Below are 21223 nucleotides of genomic sequence, written 5' to 3'. Positions count from 1 at the left end.
AGTTGGAAGGAATCTTTGAGTTCATCTAGTCAACTCCTTCATTTTATAGGTGAGGAAACTGATGCCTATAGACATTAAATGACTTGCTCAGGGTCATACAATTCAACAATTCAATTCAATAAACATTTGCTAAGCACCTACAATGAGCAATACGCTGGGTTAGGCACCAAGGATACAAAGATAAAGACAAAAAGTCTCTGCCCCAAGAAGCTTGTATTCCACAGGCAGAATACAACATTTATAAAAATAATAAAACAGCTAGCCTTAAAATAATGCTTTAAGGTTTGCAAAGTGATTAACTTTGTTTGATTCCCTACAACACTTGCTTCATTTAATTCCCACAACAACCCTGGAAAGTAGGTGTTATTATCATCTCCACTTTACAGATGAGGAAACAGAGACAGGAAGAGATTAAGTTATTTGTCTAGGGTCACACAGCTGGAAAGTATGTGAGATTAGATTTGAACTCAGGTCTTCCTGACTCCAAGTGGGATACTCTATGCACTTCACCATTTAGCTACTTCTAGATTAACAAATGCAGAGTAATTTTAAAAGGAAGAGAGAAATCACTAAGAGTGGTGAGCAATTGAGAGAAGGGTCAGGAAAGGCCTTGGGGAGGAAGTAGCATCTGAGAGGGAGTTAATAGCGGAGATGAGATCCCAACTCAAGTCTTCTGACATCACATTCAATCACTATTCCACATGGTCTCTACTGACTAGCACCAGCCTTTCTTCTTTGGACACTTGACTGACTCTCAAGGTAATTCTGTTTTTCCCCACAATACAAGACTTAGCAGGGTCCTCAGATTCCCTTATTATACCCCAAAGCTGAACAAGGCAGCATAAGTATATTGAACTGAATGAAAACTTTAGAAGCTTCAGTTTAGTTAATTAAAGTTGCTTCTATGGGTCAAAGTGAAGAAAGGGAGGGAGTCCAAGGATCTGGAACACACTGGAAACATGATAGGGATATCCCTCAGTCACAAAGTCAACATGAGACAAAAGAGGATTAGGAAACCAAGGGATAAGATTTACCAGTTAGATAGTGATATTTTGATTTGTATAGATCTGTAGTTCCTAACCACCTCTGTATTATGAATTCCTTCCACAGTCTGATGAAGCTTATAAACCACTTGTTGGAGTACTTTCAAACAGATGGAGTAAAATGCATGAGATTACAAAGTCAATCCATTACACTGAAATATAATTTTAAACTTGCAGACCCCAGGATAAGAAGTCCTTGATTATGTGCTTTTTTAGTTAGTGCTGTCAGGGTTATTTTCATCACACACACAAAGGTAAAAAGAAACAACCTTTCATTGAACATTTGATCATTCTGCCTCACAGTGTTCATGATAAGAATAACTTAAGGGACCGTTGTTGTAACTTATGAGCCAACATTTTAGAAAGGATAAGGAAGAAAAGAAAATCAGAAGGTACTTGGCATAGCACTGAACAACTTCACAAAAAAAAGTATTGATCGTATCTTAATGGGTAGGAAATGACTGGATATCAATGAGGGAGTCACTTCAAATCAGAGATCTTTGTGCATTTTGATCATCCATTTGGTTAAAATGAAAGTCCAAATGAAGAATAGCTTATAAGTAAAAGATAAGAAGAATACATTGCATGTAATTACAATAGCTTGGATCCAAAGTATTTAAATAATTTGTCAACTAAAAAAATGGGGGAAAAAAGAATATAATTAAAGACCTTGACTGAGATTATTGCCATTTCTTAGAGAGATTTTTCCAGTACAAAGCAATTGTCACAACAAGAAGGTCATAAGGAGAAAAAAAATCCAACTGATACAATTCCTTGCCAAGTGGAGAGACGTGATAGCCAAAAGTGATATCAATTTAGAATACAAGTTCATTTCTGAAAAGATGAGAGACTACATGCAAAATCACCTCATAAAACATTGAAAAGCAGTAGCATAGTGTAAGATTCTGCATAAAATATTTTCATAATACTCATATAAATCAAAACATTCTTTGAGCATTTATAGTTGAAATTCAGAAAAATGAAACAAATAAACTTGAAATAGACCACTCCATCATCATTTCCATAACGATCTGTTCCCAGCATCAATGATAGTACAGCCAGAATATTTCTGATTACTACATGAGAAATTGGAAAGGGCACCTGTGTAATGGTTCAGCTTCGGTACAGGTTCTTGATTGAGCTCTCTTTGATATTTTGAGGATTATAGTTGTAGAATGGGAAATTTTTAATGAAAAATAGTGTTTCTATTATACAATGCTAGTCAACACATCATGCCTTACTATGTATTTGTTAAGCGCTGAAGTTTTGAAGCCTGTGATACTTTCATTTCTTTACAAAAATCTATATTGATCACTGTCTCTTATAATTTATTTGTAATTTCTGGTAATTGTCATCTGGTCCTAAATTGCTATCATAAACCTCTCTATTTCCATAAATCTATAGGCATTTCTATTATTATTATTATTGTCATTTCTCATTCTCACCATTTTCAATGAGGTTCAGCTAGAAAAAATCTTGACATGAATCATTATTCTTATATTATCCCTTCTATAGTTATTGTTCTGCAGACCAATGAACAGGTAAATAAAATAAACATTTTTTGAGGTGAATAAAGTTTTAGAATATCAGCTCACCCTCTGTAAGATCATGGAAAACATCCCTAATATAAACTTCAGCAGCAGATGGAACATGGATAATATATACAGCATCCCATTCCTGAATGAGTTTGATCTCTTCTGCTAGGTCTTTTATATTTTTGAAAGCTTTTTATTCCAGGTACATTGGAAACTATGAGTATTCAAAATGGCACCATTTATTAAAAACTGTCCTAGGTTTTTATGGAATTTATGTCTGGGTAGTTATGAGCAGTGGTTCAGCCTGTAATAATGGCACAATTTCAGTTCAATTTATTGGTTAATTTCTCCAGAATATTTTGAAGTCTGTATTTGTAGTACAGTGATTTGTCATATGTCCATCCATGGAAGATAATGAGCTTTTGGTATATAATTCTAGCAACAGCTCATGTTGTGCTAGACGTTCAGTAGGTGCTAAATTTTTTACAGTCTGTGGTGATGTGATGCACAAATTCTATTGTTTCTGTGTATTCCAGACATCTGAGACACTTAGAAATTCATTTGGAATTTCTATCATTCTATTGTTTTTGGAAATTCAAGTTTCCTTGCATAATCTGCCTTGATATCTAAGTGCAACCTTCTTAAGGATAATCCTCCTGTCATTTCTAGAGGTGAAGACCTGGTTTTGAATCACGATAAACAAAACCTCATGACAACTATTTGTTCTGCCTCTTTGTTAACATATTGTTGTTTGAGTTCATGTGGATATTACCCATTAAGGGCCTTTTGGCTCTGTGATTGGATCTCAGCCATTTTGTAGGCTCCATCTGGAGATAAACACTTTGTGATTACATTCAACAAATCCAATCCTATATTACTGTTCTAATTGAAGTGGTCTTCTTTTATGAAACATGTTTCTGTAGGTTTTGACGTGTACATTGGGTGCCCTATGAATATCAACTCCCTCTCTTCTTTTTGGCAAAGAAATGTTCAATTTTCTCTAGCTGCCTTAGGGTCCTGTGTTTCATTGATATTCATTATAATATTTATTAGGATATTTTGCAAATCTCTTACATTCCATTTTACAGTTCTGAAAGTATACACGAAAGACTGACTTTATGTCAGGTTTAATTGTTTTAAATATATTCTTCCCATTCAGCTTCAATTTCAGGATGCCAGTAGGTCTCAGTGGATCCAGCCACAGCTGCCTTTTTGACCTTTTTGTGCTTCGAGTATCTTACATGGAAAAGACCACAATATTTTCAAGTATCATTTTTTCCATTGGTTTACTAGGTTTTCTGGGTTCAAGGTTGAAATCTTCAGTCTCTGTCCTTCCTTGGAATATATTAAGAATTTTATATGTATTAAATTCAAATTATATTTTTATTTCCTCAGAGAAAGTCTCCACAAAACAAAGAAGCAATTTCATGTGCTTTGGATGGAACCACATAGCATGGTGTCAACTTTGAACAACAGGTAATTAATGAGATGTTTGGATTCAGCTTCTTTAATTTGAAAGCCATACTTACTTCTGTTCTGGAGAGATGATAGCATGCTTAAATAGGCAGAAATGTAATGGGATTAAATTGTCTCCCTGAAAAATAGCACGCTTTAACCAATTTCCTTAACATTATTTGTTGATGGAATGTTTTAGATAGAAGTAGAAGTAAATAGAGTTTTTCACCTAGACTTCAGTTTTAATAGCATTCTCACTATCATCTATTTTGTATATTTCCAGCACATAAACAATGTGAGCAACTGAGTCAAAGGCTTTGTGATTATCCTTCTTGATGCTGTTGCTGTTGGTATCCAAGAAGACATCAGTAACTAACAATTTCCTTGCTAATTTCCTCATCACTAAATATGTTTATGAGTACAATTTACATATGACAAGAATAACTTTGATGAAAATATGAAAATGGAATGAGCAATTTTCTACATTGGATTACATTTTAATAGTCCAAGAACCAACTATAATTGACTGAAGGATGTAAAAAATATAAGATACTTAGCTATTGATATTTTGTTGTTATTATTCCTATTCAACAGAGCAAAGTACAACCTCGAACAACAGGACATCTTGCACACATATGTTAAGACACAGATGTATAGATATGTACAGATAGATATCACTGACATATGCATACTATAAGACATATAGATATAATATATAAGATATATATGTGACATGTTAAGATAAACAATACAAGAGAAATCAATCATGAATTAAGAGTTGGAAGGGACTTGAGAAGCCATCTTTCCACCCTACTACACCCATTTTATAGATTAAAAAAAGTGAAGATACAAAAAGACTTGAATAAGACACAAGCAGAAAGTATCTGAGGTTCAGAAATCTTTCAGTTACCATTATTAAGCTAAGGACAATACATTCTTGCCAATACTATTTGCCAACCTCATGAAGAATTTCCTGTCTAATCCAAATGGAAGGATTGCCTGTAGAGGGTGAATTCGCCAGATGTAACTGTCTGTGGATGACTGAATAAATGTTAGCATCAATATGATTCCTGGTTTCCTCAATGAGATCCATGGTCACTCATGAGAGATTAATCAAGATGGCAATCCACACAGAAAAAGCAAGAGGATGAAGACTGTATATTACCCAGGTTATGAAGTATGGTCAAATGGGAAGTGCATAAGAATATATGCTTTGGATGATGATAGTAGATGGACAATGAGTGGAACCTAGGAGAGATGGGCTATTTTTTTTTAAATTGGGCAGTTCTTTCAATTAACCTAAATGACTCCCACTAATTAACACCAATATTCTCATAGTGATGGTATATGGATGTGAATGCCATGACCTCAGAAGAATCAAATTTGCAAATGACCTAAAGGGCAAGAAGGCTGAAGGATATTGTTAATGGCATTTTGTGCTCAAGAAACATAAACAATGTGGAGGATACGCATGATCGAAAAAGGAGGAGGACCACCTATGTAGGAAGAGAAAGGGATAGTAAATGGATAGACTGAGTCAAGTTTAATGATACCTCCAAAATAGTAAAAGACACAAAAGAAGATCTCTGGCAATAACAGCAAAAACAGCATTTATATAGAGTTTGCTATGTGCTACAAATGGCACTAAGTGCTTAACAATTATCATCGCTTTTAATCATCTCAGCAACCCTAGGAGAAGGATTATTACTCCCATTTTACAGATTTACAGGCAAACAGGGGTTAAGTGACTAATCCAGGTTCACACAACTAGTAAGAGTCTGAGGCTAGATTTTAACTCAGCTCTTCCTTTCTGATTGCAGGTCCAGCACTCTGTTGGGCCACTTAGATGCCCAGTTACATTGGATAGATTCTCTCTGAAAGAAATGGAAAGAAACACACAAGAATTCTAGAAGATAAGAAACTGTGGATGGTTTGTGATCTTCCCTGGTAGATGAAGTGCCTGCAAGCATAAGAGCACAATTGCATTACAACATCAAAGAAAGGTTACCTTTTGTGAGATGTGACTCATTGTTCCAGTCTATCAACCTACTTTGAGATTTAAATTATACCATCTAACATATTAGCTACCTCTACCAGTTTCATGTCATGATAATCAGCATGACATCTATGGCTTAATCCTGGGCATTTATGAAATATTCAATATGACAAGGGCAAGGAGAGATCCCTGAGACACTCCCCCAGACACCTCTCATCAAGTTGACCATCAATGACTATTCTTTGCCTCTTGACATTCCATCAGTTCCAAACTCAGTTAACTGTCTAATCACTCAGTCTACAGTTCTTCATGCATCCCACAAAACACATTGAGACTTTTTTAAATGCCTCATTAAATACACTATTTACAGCATTCCCAGATCTACCAGTTGAGTAACTCTATCAAACAAGAAAATGAAGTTAGCCTGGCATGACTTGCTCTTAATGAATCCAAGCTGACTCATGCTGATCATTGCTTCCCCTCACAAAACATCCCTTTACTAACATATTCTAGAATTTTTCTAGGAATTAGCATCAAACTCATCAGCCTGGAATTTAAAGAATCAACCTTATTTCACCTTTATGAAAACTAGGATAATATTTGTGCATTTCTAATCCCACAACTGTTTTCCAATGCAACATAATGCTTCAAGCATCACAACTGATATTTCAACAATAATAGGCATGGTTTCTTTTCATACCCCAGCCAGTAGTTTGTCCAGAATTGGCTATTTAAATTCATTAAAGGTGTGCTATGCAGATTAGTTGGGCATAGTACATGGGATACTGAGAGTTAATCCAAAAAAAATTTTTTTTTAGTATACCACTAATTATTGGACTGAAATTGGACAGGATGAGGTTCAGGCAAGTAATACTCTCAGATGGTCTTTACCCCCTCCCTTTCCTTAGTAATGTCATAAGTCCCAAAGAGATGTTATTTTTTACACCTCCTTCCCACTCTTCCACAAAGAATGTAATGGAAGTATAACCTAGATCAATCAACATGTTTTTAAGTATTTTCAATAAATTCAATTCAATAAACATTTATTGTCTACTATGTGCCAGGCACTGTGCAAAGTACTGGGAATAGAAATACAAAACTCACAGTCCCTGCCTTCAAGAAGCTTACAATCTAAGGGAAGAGGACAATAAGCAAAAGGAAGCTGAAAATTGGATTGGGGATGGGAGGGTTGAGGGGACCAGGAAGTGCTCTGCATAGGGGCATGATGTTCTATATAATCAAAACTAAGCAAAGGCACTAATAGAAAAAGGAGCATTACTGGAAAGTTATAAAAGTTCCAAGTCCTCTATAAAAGAAGGCTTTTGGAGGAGTTTAATTCTCTACCCTCCAGCCCTTGGGTCAGAAGGGACAGACAACTGGGTTGAGAAGGTGCTGAGTATCAAAAATCAGCATTATGATGAGATTTCAGGTGAGATCAGTTTATCTTGGGTGGGGCATGATGATTCATGGCATGAAGCACCTATCAAGTTCTTAACAATGGTAATACAAATACAAAAGCAAAGCAGTCTCAAGAAGTGTACATCATTTTGGAAATGAGGTATAGCATGTTAACAGATAAGTGGATATCATTATGATGGAGATTGTATATACCTCCCTCTGCTTACCAGGAAAGACCCACAATAAAGTTCCCAAACCAAAAAACTTTGAAGCATAGCAGAATCAATTGCTTTGTGGTACATTTCCCCCTCCCCATTCTTGCTGAGTAAGTTTCTTCAACGGTCAACATGCTGGAGTTGTTGCTAATGTCACCAACCATATTAACCACAAGAGCTATCCAGTAAAAAGGCCACATACCTCTTGGGATGGCTGGGGTTAAAATTTCCGGTGCCAAGGCTACTGCTATTACCTAGACACAAACAGATAGACCTTTTTCCAAATAAGCAAGTGTTGGAAAGAGGTAGAGATGGGCTGGACGTTGTAGGATGGCCAAGCCTCAGATTTGAGTCCTTTAAGGCTGAAAATTCAGAAGGTCATTTGAAAGGTGTCACATTGGATTTTTGGAATACATCATCTCCAAGAGGCGGAGGTGATCCAGATTTTATCAGTCTTTCTATAAGTCATTGATAGATGGCACTTTTAAGGAGCCTTGACATGAGGAGATGAATCATTATTACTGATGGAAAGCATCTGACATATTTGTGACATTTTAAAATTATAATAGGAGATTCTGGATTTAAGGTTGATTCAATAAAGAGGCTTGAGGAAGATGCAGAGAGAGTAGCCTACTAATGTTCACTGAAGGGAGAACAGGATAGCCAACTCTGCTCTGCAAATGAGTTTAGAAATGGAGGTTAGAAACAGAACCTAAGAGGCTTGACTGGATTGCACCCCAGTCACAACAGCTGAGTGGCAGTTTTCGGTAGATCCTTGGACTTTAAGCAGCAGCAGGGCAGTACAGTGGTAAGAGCCACATTCATAGGGAGTCAGAACACTTGGGTCGACATCTCAGTTTTCTTGCTTCTTAGCTCAATGACCTTGGGCAGGACACTTCCTCTCCTATCTGTAAAATGAAGAGGTTGGACCAGTTAACTTCTAAAATTCCTTCTAGCTCAAAAGCTATGGCCCAGGACTTTAGAGATCATCTAGGCTAAGTATTCTTAACCTTTTGGGGTCATGTACATCTTTGGCAATAGGTTGGTGAAACTCAATACTACTCTAATTTATTTGGCTATGTTGATAATACAAGGAAATATAAAGATTTCAGAGGTTAGTGGAAAATACAGATGCAATTTTTTCCCATGTAATTTATCTATAGTCTTCTTGAGAGTTCACAATCTTCAAATTAAGAATATGAGAACAAGTCAAATCCACTCCTTTTCCAGATGAGAAAAAAAAAGATTCAGAGAGGGAAAGTTAATTTGGGATAACAGAATCAGGTATTTGAACCCAGGCCTTGCAAGGGGGAAAGGGGTGGGAGGTGGGAAAGACTACCAAGGTTCCATAAGGTAGGGAAACAGTCTGCATTTGAAACATACAGGAAAAAGTCATGAGTGAGGCAGGCTCAAGGTGGTAAACAGAAACATCCATTTGAATCACAAGACCAGTGATGAGAGTGGCCTAAATTCTAGCCTGAGAGCATAAAGTGAAGTAAAAGACCTTCCTTTAAAAAGGTAGAGACAAATTTATCAGTTGTCTGGCTAGTGTGGCAGACCAGAACCAAGGGAGGAATAAGGACAGGTCGCTGTGGCCCTCAGACACTGCCAGCCAAGCCCCTGTATAGCTTGAGTGTAGTTGAGTATAACACTCCTGTGTTCTATAAATCCATTTGTATTGTGTTTGGCAAAATCCCTTAGCTTCACACTAAAGCTGCTTTTGCAATCTCCAAGATTGTCTCTTCTAAAGTGAGGAAGAAAAGGGTTTGTGCAATTTACTTAAACTCAGTTCAACAAGCTTGTAGTAAGCACCTTCTCTATGCAGTGGATTGTGTTAGGATCTGAAGTTTCAAAGAAAAAATTAAAGAGTCTATTCTTCCAAGAAGAATTCTTGGCGGAGAGGGGGTACATGGTGAGAGAGATACATTCCCTTATTTCTTCAGCAAACATTCATTGCATGTTTACAATGCTCTAAACCTGGCATCTTTCTGGTGAGGTCTGATGAAGTCCATGGATCGTTCCTTTATCAGTATAATACTTTTAAATGTATCCAACAAATAGAATTCTAAAGGAAATTAATTATATCAAAATAAAGGTGTAGTTTTTTTATCATCCAAGATCTCATACACCTTGAAATCCATTCATGGAGGAACCATGGACCCCAGTTTATTACCTTTGATCTGAATGTTGTCCTAAGTGTTAGGGATACAAAATCAGTACAGAAGTAGTTACTACCCTCAACGTCCTTATATTCTCCCAGGTGAGGAAAATGCATAAATAAATAAGCAAATAACAGATATATACAATGTAAGATAGAGTAACATGGGCTAAAGGCATTACAACAGGATGGGAATAAGGAAAGGATTCCTGTAAGAGGTCACACTTCAGCTGAACTTTGAAGAAAATAGAGTTTGAAGATAATGGTGGGGAGGGAAGGGTTGATAGCTGATAGACGTATAAGTGGATAAGAGCATTTATCAAGTCCTTAGTACATGTCAGGTACTGTGAACAGAGATGGAAAATGCAAGGTAATTTACAGTAAAATGGCCAATTTAGTTGGGACATAAACTGCATGAAAGAGAACAATGTGCGGTGAATCAGAAGACTTTTAAATTCCATAAAGAGGAGATTTTTGTTTAGTCCCAGAAGCAATAGGGAGCCACCTGAGCTCCATGAGCTGAGGAGGAATATTTCCATGTCCATGCTTTACAAATGCCAAATTGACATTGAGACAGTCGGTTAATAAACACTTATTGATCACCTGCTAAATATCAGACACTGTGCTAAATGCTGGGAATAGAAAAAAAAAAAAAGACAAATGACAGCCCCTGTTCTCAAGGAGCCCACAGTCTAAGTGGAAGGAAATAATGTGCAAACAACTATGTACAAAAAGGGGGTGCCATCACCCACAAATGTACCACCTCCATGTTAGAGAACTCTGAAATCCCCCTATCTGACCATGGTCTAATGGCTTTCCACTTCTCTCTTTCTCTCTGCCTTGCCATACCAAACTTTATCTGTCCATACCATGACCTTCATTCTTTTGACCCCTCCACTTTTTTCCCAGGGTATCACCCTTTTACTAGCCACTCTCTCCTCTTTTCCTCATCTTAACCTTTAGATGAATCAGTTCAACTCCACCATCCTCTTCTCTTGAATTCTTAACTCCCTTATCACATCCCTGAGCCCTGCCATACCTCCGCCTTGGCTCATTTTACACCATCTTCTACCTTGGCTTCTACTTACATGCTACTGAACAAAGGAGAGGAAAAAACACACAGTCATTCTGACTGGTAACCCACAAATTCCTGTTTCACAACCCCAACTGAGTCCTCACTGCTGCTAGGCAATTCTACTATACCTCCCATATCAACTCTCTATCCCAGTTCTCACAGCAGTTCTTTCAGACATTTTCATCCCTCCTCAAACTTACCATGGCTTCCCCCTACCCACTCTCTCTTGGCTAAGAAACTTGACTCATACACTGCAGAAAAAAATTGTGGTCATTCATCCCCCTATTCCTTATCTCATATCACTGATATGCTTTCTGCCACTATCTACTCCTTCACTCCCTTCTCACATGACCTTACTCCTTACCAGTGCTAACCCCTGGTAATCCAAGGAACACCAAGATAATCCTTCTACCTGCTCAAGTGACCTCATTCCATTCCCTCTCCTCCAACAGAGTGCCCCCTCTGTCATCCTCACTCTTTCATTTATTTTTAATTTCTCCCTGACTACTGGTTCATTTCCTGTTACCTATAAACATGCCTATGTCTTCCCCATCTTGAAAAAACCCTCACTCAATCCTTCCATTCCCCACAATTATCTTATATCTTTTCTGCCCTTTGTAGCTAAACTCCTTGGAAAGGCCATCTGCAGTAGGAACTTCTGCTTTCTTTGCTCTCATTCTCTTATTAACCCCCTACACTCTGGCTTCTAACCTCATCACTCCACCAAAATTGCTCTCTCCAAAGTTACAAATGATATAATCTCCAAATACAATGACCTTTTCTCACTCATCACTCTTCTTGACCTCTCTGCAACCTCTGACACTGCCAATCACACTCTTCTCAATACTCTCTCTTGTTATTTGGAACACTGCTCTCTCTTGGTTCTCCTCCTGTTTACATGACTAGCTAATCCCTCTCATATGTCCCAATTAATTCCTTCTACAACATTTTGACAAGGGTTCATACAGCATCCCCTTATAGACTTTCAAGTCAACATGAACAAAAATCAAATTCTTTCCTTCTACAATGAGACTTCTGAGGAAGTCCATTCCATTCTTGGATGGCACTCACCAAGCTGAAATTTTTCTTACACCATTTTACATCAAGCTCAGATTCTCCTCTCTACAATTTCTGTCCACTGCTCTTCATTCTGCCGTATAGGATCAAGCAGACTAAGTATAATAATCAAAACACATGTAACAAAACAAAAAAGAAATCTAAGTTTTGCAAAGCCCTTGTCCAAGGACCCTGTGAGGTAGGTGGTACAAACTTATTATCACCTATCCTGCAGGCAAGGAACTGAAGTCAGTAATCAATATGACATAATCAATATAAGAGAGAGAAAGAGAGATACCAACAGATAGAGACAGAAACAGAGAGAACAGATCATAAGGCAATAGATGCTAAGCAGCAAATGAAGGAGGAAGGAATCACTGAAGGCTGAGGTGGTCAGGAAATCAAGTGATTGAACAACAAGAATTTATTAAGTACCTACTAAGTGCTGATCCACAAAGATTAATCCATTAGAATCCAGTAGATTTTGAGGCCTCTTTTTCTATCTCTAGTTTGGCACAGTGCCTAGTGCAGAGTAAGGACTGATTGATCGAATGATTGATTGACCTTAGTACAAGACATCATGCTAGGTCCTGAGGAATCAAAAACAAAAATGAAACAGTCCCTGCCCTCAAGGAGCTTATATTCTAATGGAGAAAAAGGGGTGGAATTTGAGATAGGACTTTGAAAATATGTAAGGTTTGTGTAAATGGAAAAGGGAAGAAGAATTCTAATGGAGGAATTTGGCAATTGTCCTCTACCTTTAAAGCAGAATTTTCCTGCCTTTCAGTGTCTTTTATGAGGAGAGCTTGTTTTGTCGTGGAGGGAGAGGGAGAGAGGGGAGGAGAGAAGGAGAGAGGGGGGGAGAGACAGAGACAGAGAGAGAGAGAGAGAGAGAGAGAGAGAAAGAGAGAGAGAGAGAGAGAGAGAGAGAGAGAGAGAGAGAGAGAGAGAGAGAGAGAGAGAGAGAGAGAGAGAGAGAGAGAGAGAGAAGCTAAGAAAATAAACAGGGAACAAAAGCAGTCCATTGTTTTACGTTGGACATGAATTTGTTTAAGGGCATCCATGAGACCAAGACCAAATGCAGGCAGGGGGAATAAAAAAAAACAACCCTGAAATGACTTGACATCATAGATCTCCCCAAGAAGCAGTTTACATTGACAAATGGGATGTACTGGGCAGCCAGAGATGCTGCAGATGGTGTAGAGAGAAAAGATCGATGCCAGTGATAGGTAAGAATGATAGCATTCATAAATACTTGATGTTGCAGCCACAGAGAAGGTCCCAGGAAATACCACTGATCTGTTTGCCAAAGAAAAGGAACTATTGTGGGATGAAAAAAGCCTGGGGCCTCCTCCTTGATTACTCGGGAGAGACTTGCCGCAGAGAGGGATGATCCCACCTCAGTGAGCCAGCAAGGATGAGGAGTGCAAGAGAAGGAGGAAAGGTCCCAGGAAGTTTAGAGATAACAAAGGAAGGTAGCTGAGGCCTGGCTTTCTTGGGCCTTGACCTAGATCCTAGCTTCCTCTGCATCCCTTTGGTTAGACTTATATTGATAATTATCACTTAGGATAATATCAGGTTAGAGAGTTTGTAGGTAATTCTGAGCTCCTAAGGCTTTAGAGCATGAGAGCATGGCACATTAAAAGATTACAGACTCTGGAGTTCAAATCTGTCCTCTTACTTAAATCTCAGCTTACTATCTGTGTGGCCAAAGGTAGTCAGTTAATTGGTACTTATTAAGAGCCTACTGTGTGCCAGGCACTGTGTTAAGTGCTAGGGATACAAAGAAAGGGGAAATATCAGACTGTCCTCTCAAGGAGCTCACAGTGGAACAAGGGAGCCAACAGACAACAATATATAAACAGGTAAATTGGGGGTAGGGAGGTGGTCTCAGATGGGAGGCACCAAGCTTAAGGAAGATGGAAAAAGGCTTCTTGTAGTCAGTGGGAATTTAGCTGAGATTTAAAGCATGCCAAGGAAGCTAGGAAACAGAAATGAGGGAAAGTGTTCCAGCCACGGGGAACAGCCAGTGAAAAACACTGTGAGCTAGAAGAAGGAATGTTGTATATGAGAAACAACAAGCAGACAAATGTTACTAACTCTCAGACAACGTGGGAGGTATATAAAGATTGGAAAGGTAGGAAGGGCTCGGGTTATGAAGGGCTTTGAAAGCCAAATAGGATTTTATATTTGATCCTGTGAAAGGGTAGGTCATTTAACAACTCTGGACCATAGATTATTATTATTGTTGGGTTTTTTGTTTTGTTTTTAATCTGTAAAAAGAGAGAATCAGATTAAACGGCCTCTGAGATCCCTTCTACACTCAGATCTATGATCCTATCATCTATTATGTGATCTGGACCTCAAGCCTAGAACCAGATCAATGGTCATAGTATGGAATTGGCAAGTCCAAGAAACTACTGAAATGGTCCAAGGGGTCAGCCTCTGACAATCCCACAAACTCTGGGTCTGTGTCCACCTCCTCTCCCCTATCCAAAGTAAGGATGACCTCTTCTGCTTGAGATAGCTGAAAAGAAAGGGAGGAACCAGCTTTGTTCTAGAAACTTGGCTGCCTTGAAAACCAGGGCTGCCTGCTCATCTCTGTGCACAGTAAACAGTGTGCGCGTACGCGCATGTGCGCGCGCACGCGCGCGCGCGCACACGCACACACACACACACACACACACACACACACACACACACACACACACGGTGTTTCACATGCATGCTGCAAACAGAGGGCCAGGCAGATTGGAGAAACGGAATGCTTGGGTAGGGAGAAATGTCAAATGAAACCATGTTACCAGGTAACATATGGACAATTTCGAAAAGGAGCACCATGGAAACTAACACAGGAGAGGAAGGAAATGAGAGAGGGAAAGGGTGGGGAGAGAGAGTGAGATAGATATGGAAAGAGAGAGAGAGAGAGACAGACAGACAGACAGAGAGACAGAGACAAAGAGATAGAGACAGAGAAAGATGGAGAGAGAGGGAAGAAAAGAGGGAGAAAGAAGAAAAGAAAGAATGAGGAAGAGAGATGAAAAAAGAGATAGATACGGAGAGAGAAATGAAGTGAGAAAGATGGAGAGAGAAAAGGCTAGTAGAGAGAGATGATGAGAGGGAGAGAAAGGAACAGATCAAAACTCAGGTATTAAAATCAGACAGTCAAAAATCAGAGCACTTGGAGCTAAAAAAAAAAAAAGCTTCAAGAGATCATCAGACCAGCCTCAGACATAGAATAGTACAGTGAAATAAGTGTTTTGGACTTGGAGCTCAGGAACAACAGAAGTTCACATCCTGACTTGAATACTTACAGCTAGATGACCTTAAGCAGGTGAATAAACTTTTTAAGCATCACTTTGCTTATTTGTAAAAATTAAAAAAAAAAAAAGTGGAGACATTCCAACCTGTCTCATAGGGACACTAAAAAAAATTCCTTTGTAAACCTTCAACAACTTTCAAAACATGACTTATTCTCATTATCCTAACCCTGCATACACACTGTCCCTCTAGCTTCTTCCTGTCATTCATAAACATGGGACAAAGGGTCACTCTCCCTGTTAGAGTTACAGCAACCTCCCCAAGCTCACTAGGGTAAAGGGTGTTAGGAAGGTAATTTCTATATGTAAAGGGGGGAACACTTTATGCAGAAAGCACATAAGCTAGGGTCCTTAACCTGGAGTATATAAACTTGTGACAACTATTTCAATATATTTGGTTTCCTTTGCAATCTTATATATTTAACTACATTAAAATGGGGGGAGGGGAAGGATGAGGTGACTATAAGCTTCACCAAACTGCCTAAGAGATCCATGATCTCTGCTTTAGAGGTCAGAGACTAGGCTGCATCTCCTTAAGTACTAGGGATATAAAGGCAAAAAGGGTGAACCCACAGCACATTTTTTTTTGCAATTTCATGCATGCATAATCACAGGTATACACAACTGCACCAGCAGAGTTACACATCTAGACAGAGATATACGCAATGGAGGAAAAAGGACAGACACTTTTCATCTTCAATTTTCAGCTCCAATTCTATCTAGAAAAAACTCAGAAGAGCTTATATCAAGAATGAAAATCTTCAAGTCTCCTAAGACAAGAATATTTGGGGAAGGATGAATGTTACCCGATAGATTCAGAACATTTAACTGTTATATCTACTTTAAAGAGAGATAGATAGATAGATAGATAGATAGATAGATAGATAGATAGATAGATAGATGATAGATAGATAGATAGATAGATAGATAGATAGATAGATAGATAGACAGACAGACAGAAGGACAGACAGGCACCCCAGGACAGATGTCCCTCTCTGAAGACATGGAATCTATCTCTTGGCTAATTCAGTCTTTGACCAGGGCTGGATCACATCCCTGGGCAGCCTGTCTGGAGTACCAATGGAAGAAATGTGAAAAAAAAAAAAAGTCTTAATCCCAAGAGCTCAGAGACAACTAATGTTAGCTAAAGTCTTCTTTTTCCCTATCCCACTGTCCTAGGCTCCTTGACTAGGAAGGCATGAAAAAGAACAAGTTAACTTTGCACTTAGAGAGACCATTAGTTACAACCATTTCTTCCAAAGTCCAGCACTTGTAAGTTTCTTACATTTCCAAGTGAATGATTCAGAGAGAACATTTTGCAAATCACCACTCTGTAGGTCAAAATTGCCGATTCTTCCTTTAAAAAAACAACTGCTATACCCCATTTTGGAAATGACTATTGTTATCTACCACTGGAGAAAAAGACCAACATTATTGGATAGAGCCATCAAAAGCAATTTAGATCCATTTCACATCTGCCATATTTATCCCAGCTTCTTGAAAGAGCAGGGGTAGGTGGGTATTTAACTTCCAAACGCAGCAAGGGGCATCCTCCTGGCTGGGTATTTTTAATAACAATGTCTGCTCAACATCCAGCTCTGAATGATGTGCTACTAAATGCTGTTTCTGACATATACCATGGGGAAGCATCTGTTTTCATGTCTGGAAGGAGCATGTTGCTGCCAAATGCATGCACATAACATGTGACTGCCTTAGTTGTGTCCAACTGTACTGGTAGGGGTGCATGCCCATTACTGGGTATGTGACATCTTTAGCAAGCCATGGATATATAAGATTGAACACATCTATGACTGTTTCCAGACTTTGCAGGCATATAAAAGAGCATATTAAAAGTGGCTAGGTGGCAAAGTTGATGGCAAGCTGAACTTGCAGTCAGAAAGACCTGAGTTCAAACTCTATTTCAGACACTCACCATTGTATGTCCCTGGACAAGTCAACAAATATTTCCCAGTCTCATCTGTAAAATGAAAGATTTGGAGTCAACAGCCTCTAAGGGCCCTTCCAGTTCTAAGTGTATGTCCTATGATCTTTTCCTCAGATAATTAAAGCCCTTTCCAATCTGACTACAGGTTAGAAAATGAACAGACTTATTATATATCACTTCTGTATTCTAGTCAAAGAGACCTACTTACTGTTCCCTATATGGGACATTTTACCTCCATACCTTTGTGCAGACTATCTCCTTGGAATACCCTATCCCCTCACCCCACATCTTGGAATCCTTAGCTCTCTTCAAAGTTTACTTCAGGTACCACATCCCATATAACTGGAACTGATTTGGTCAGTGTTTAGGACTCTCCATGCAATGAAATTGCTTTATATTTGTTTTGCAAATAATATGTATTTATTTACCTTTGTATATACTGTGTGACTCAGAATATTAGCCCCTTAAAGGGAAGTTTTATAAAGCTTATTAAAACTTACATAAGACATATTAATTTTCATAAAGCTTAACATAGGACCTGGCACATAGTAGGCACTTAACAAGTGCTTATTGAGTCAAATGGAACAAAGTGAATCAAATTAAACTGAGTTGAGTTGAATTAACCTGAACAGAATGGCACTAATTCACTCCCTGAAGGAGGCGTGCAGCTACAGGGAAGTCTACCTGCCAGAAGGCACAAATAGACTTCCAGGTGAAACACCTCTGTTCTCAAAGAGGACAAAGCTGAAGGGGAGCTGAGAACCCTGAGAACATCTGGGACCACCTGTATGTTCATCAGTTTGATCAGAGGCTGCCCATGACCAACCCTCTACACGTGGACACCACTGAAGATATCACCTGCCAGTCAAGCCCTGACTATCAAGTAAAAAGGGCAGGCCAGACTACAGCAGAACTCACACCTTCAAAGCCATACTGCTCAGGAAGGAAAAACCATTTGACCCATAAAAGTTAAGATCAAACCTGATCAGTTCAACAACATAAAGTCATGGCTGGCAAAGATAATGGGAGTAAGTGAGAGCCATGCAGCATAACTCTGCTCACATCTTCAAAGGTGGAGGAAAAGTAACTAACTTAGTGGTGATTGTGAATCCAAGGAGAAACCATAGGAGACCATTTTTCAAGCATAGGTAAAAACAGGGAGAGAGCTAGAGACTAGCGGGCACTGGGAAAGAGGCCCAACCAGAAAGGCCTGTACAGAACCTTCTAGCCCCTTGCTCAAGGTTAGGGCCTGTGGTTTGTGGCAGAGAGTCAGAGCTTGGCCACAATGTCAAATATAATTCCTGTAAGAAATAAAACAGAATTTATAAATATTATAAATGAAATGAGAGATCTAGAGGAAATAATTGGAAGAATTATAGTTTGATATGGGAGATATAAAACCCAAGTAAGATTAGAATTCTATAAGAATTAGAATGGATTAACAACACAAAACTATCTGCCTCAGGTTGCCCTATCTTGCTGCTTGACTACTACCCTTTAGACCCAGTTCCCTCTGTTTCCACATATAGTTTAATCATCCTCCTCAGATCCAAGTTTGTTGACATTCTTCCTATACATTCTTATTCCAGATTCTTCATTATAGTCTAGAATCCATTTCCCATCATCATGGTCTTTGTTCTTCCACATACTGGGGGACTCATTATGGAGGACTTCCTGCTATCTACTTTCTTGACTGCCTAGTCTACAGGATATTTTCCAGGATGCCTCCTAAGAGGAATTTCTGGCTGGTGGTAGTTGTCCCCCTGTGGTTAGGACAAGGCCATCCTTAATATGGAATGATTAGGGCTTTATCACAGGCTGCCAATATTCAAGCAGACATGCTTCTTTTCACAGATGACCATTTCTACACTTCCTTTTCCACTGCCATTCCATAACACAATGATGCACATGTGTCCCTAAGCTACATCCCCCACATAGGGTCCTATTTTCATGATGCCCATCACCTGGGTCAGCCTTTCTGCTTCCCAATCTTAATGGGGAAAAGATTTGACTGGCCTTTCTTCCAGGCTAGCTATAGACAGACTACCCTGCTCTGCTGCAGTCCCTCCTCTTCTGACCCCATCATTCGTTCTTTGCTCCATGTGAAAACAGTATGCCATCAATACCCTGGACAGCCTAATCCCCTAGCCTTTGGGTGAGTAACAGAGCATATAGTACAGAGCCTTACACATAGCAAGATGTAGGAGAGAGAAGGGAGCAAGGAGGAAGGAGAGAAGAAGGAAATAGGAAAGGAGAGGAAGGAAAATGAGTTCAGTAACTCCTGATAGAGCATAACATCAGCACAGTGATTATCTTTGGAGATACTGTTGCCATGGAAATAGTGATTAACTAACTCAGGTGGAAAGGTATCCCTTTCCTATTATCCTTTCTTGCCTGATACTTGGATCCAGGGGCTCTTCTCCCTGGGAGAAGGAATAGACTTTGATTTTTCCTTGGCCCTTGGCTCTCGGCTAAGTTATATGATGCATCTAATTTCCCAAGGGCCAACTCTCTGGATCATCTAACATCCTCTGCCACAGGGAGAAGTCCTTGGGGTACTTCATGCCCTCCTACTAATACCCTGTGTGTGAAGGGTCCTTGGAGAGAGAAGGCAAAAACCATCTACCATCGTCACCAAGAGAAAAATAGGCAAAGGAAGGGACAAAATTCAGTAGGATAGAATTAGGCTGGATACGAGACAGAATTCTCTACTCTGAGACCCTGGGCCAGACTCCCAAGTCCCTTGATAGCTGTAGGATCTTGAAGGTCCCCATAAAAAAGGGGAAAATAGATGTGCATACAGATGAACAGATTCAGAGTCTTATACAGACACAGAGGATTGGGCTAGGTGACGTTTAGATGCGATTTGCTACCAAGCCAAGCAGTCTGAGTACTTTTTGTAAAAGAGCTATGCCCATCATCTCAAAGTTGTACTGTGTGGGGAATAGAGTTGATCAATTCTCACTGTGTCTCTCTCTTACTCCTTTTTCTGTTTCTTCCTCTGACTCATAACCTGATCAACTCTCTCTGTCCATCTGTTTTCTCTTTTTTTTTCTGTTTCACTGTCTCTGACCACCTCTCTCTCTTGGGGGCATTTGACCCCAAGAGTTCCTGACCAATACATAAAACCTCTTCTGGCACATAATAGAAGCTTTAAAATGATTGTTGATTGATTTGCCCATAGTCACACAGTTAGGCTATGGGTCATGGGTCTTTTGAACTTCAAGACAATCATGATATTGAATAATTGATAGAAGGAAAGAAAAAAGCATTTATTAAGAACATATTAGTACATGTACTGGGTGTTATGTTAAATGTTTTTCAAATATCCCATTTGATCTCCACAATAATCTTGACTGGTCCTATTATCCCTTTTTTACAGTTGAGGAAACTGAGGCAGGTAGTCATGAAATGACTTGCTTAAAGTCACACAGCTAGTCGATTTAAACTCGGGTCTTCCTGAACCAGCACTCTTTCCACTGTATTGTTTAGCTGCCTCAAAAAAATGCATTTCCTTAATAGTTTATAAAGTACTGTAAAAATATTAGCTCATTTTATCCTCACCACAATCCTGGGAGGTAGGTGCCATTATTTAGCCCCATTTTACAGATAAGAAAACAAAGGCAGATAGAGGCAAAGTGGTAAAATTCAGACCAATATTCCTGCCAAGTACTCCTAATCAAGGGATTACATAGGCTAGCCTGTTACAATAACAAGCTCTGTTCCAGTACCAACTTCACCTGGCTGGGTTGGACTTATATCCCGGACTTCTAGCTAAAGATCAGAAAGATGATTGACTTACAGAGGATTACATAACCAGTAACCATTCTTGTCCCTTCTCAGCTGTCCACTGCTGGAATCAAGACATCTCTGTTAGAGAGAGGCCTTGAACTCAGAGCACTTGAACTTGGTGCGGTACCAAGAGTTTCAGACCTGGAATCAGGAAGAGCCAAGTTCAAATCCAGCCTGATACTTCATTAACTCTGTGACCCTGAGTGAGTCATTTAACCTGTCTGCCTCATTTTCT

General features: G+C 39.1%; 1 long non-coding RNA gene across 1 annotated transcript in view; it reads left to right on the top strand.

Annotated features, from left to right (window-relative positions):
* LOC140525011 (uncharacterized) overlaps positions 1–4593 on the top strand; it is a 104423-nt gene extending 99830 nt beyond the window's left edge. The window contains exons 2-3 of the long non-coding RNA XR_011973892.1: positions 3974–4054; positions 4317–4593. This is a non-coding gene — a long non-coding RNA (uncharacterized lncRNA). The remainder of the gene's footprint in view (positions 1–3973; positions 4055–4316) is intronic.
* Positions 4594–21223: the final 16630 nt, after the last annotated feature.

This window comes from Notamacropus eugenii, chromosome 1, assembly GCF_028372415.1.
Source record: "Notamacropus eugenii isolate mMacEug1 chromosome 1, mMacEug1.pri_v2, whole genome shotgun sequence".
Taxonomy (NCBI): Eukaryota; Metazoa; Chordata; class Mammalia; order Diprotodontia; family Macropodidae; genus Notamacropus; species Notamacropus eugenii.
This window is presented reverse-complemented; position numbering and strand designations above follow the sequence as displayed.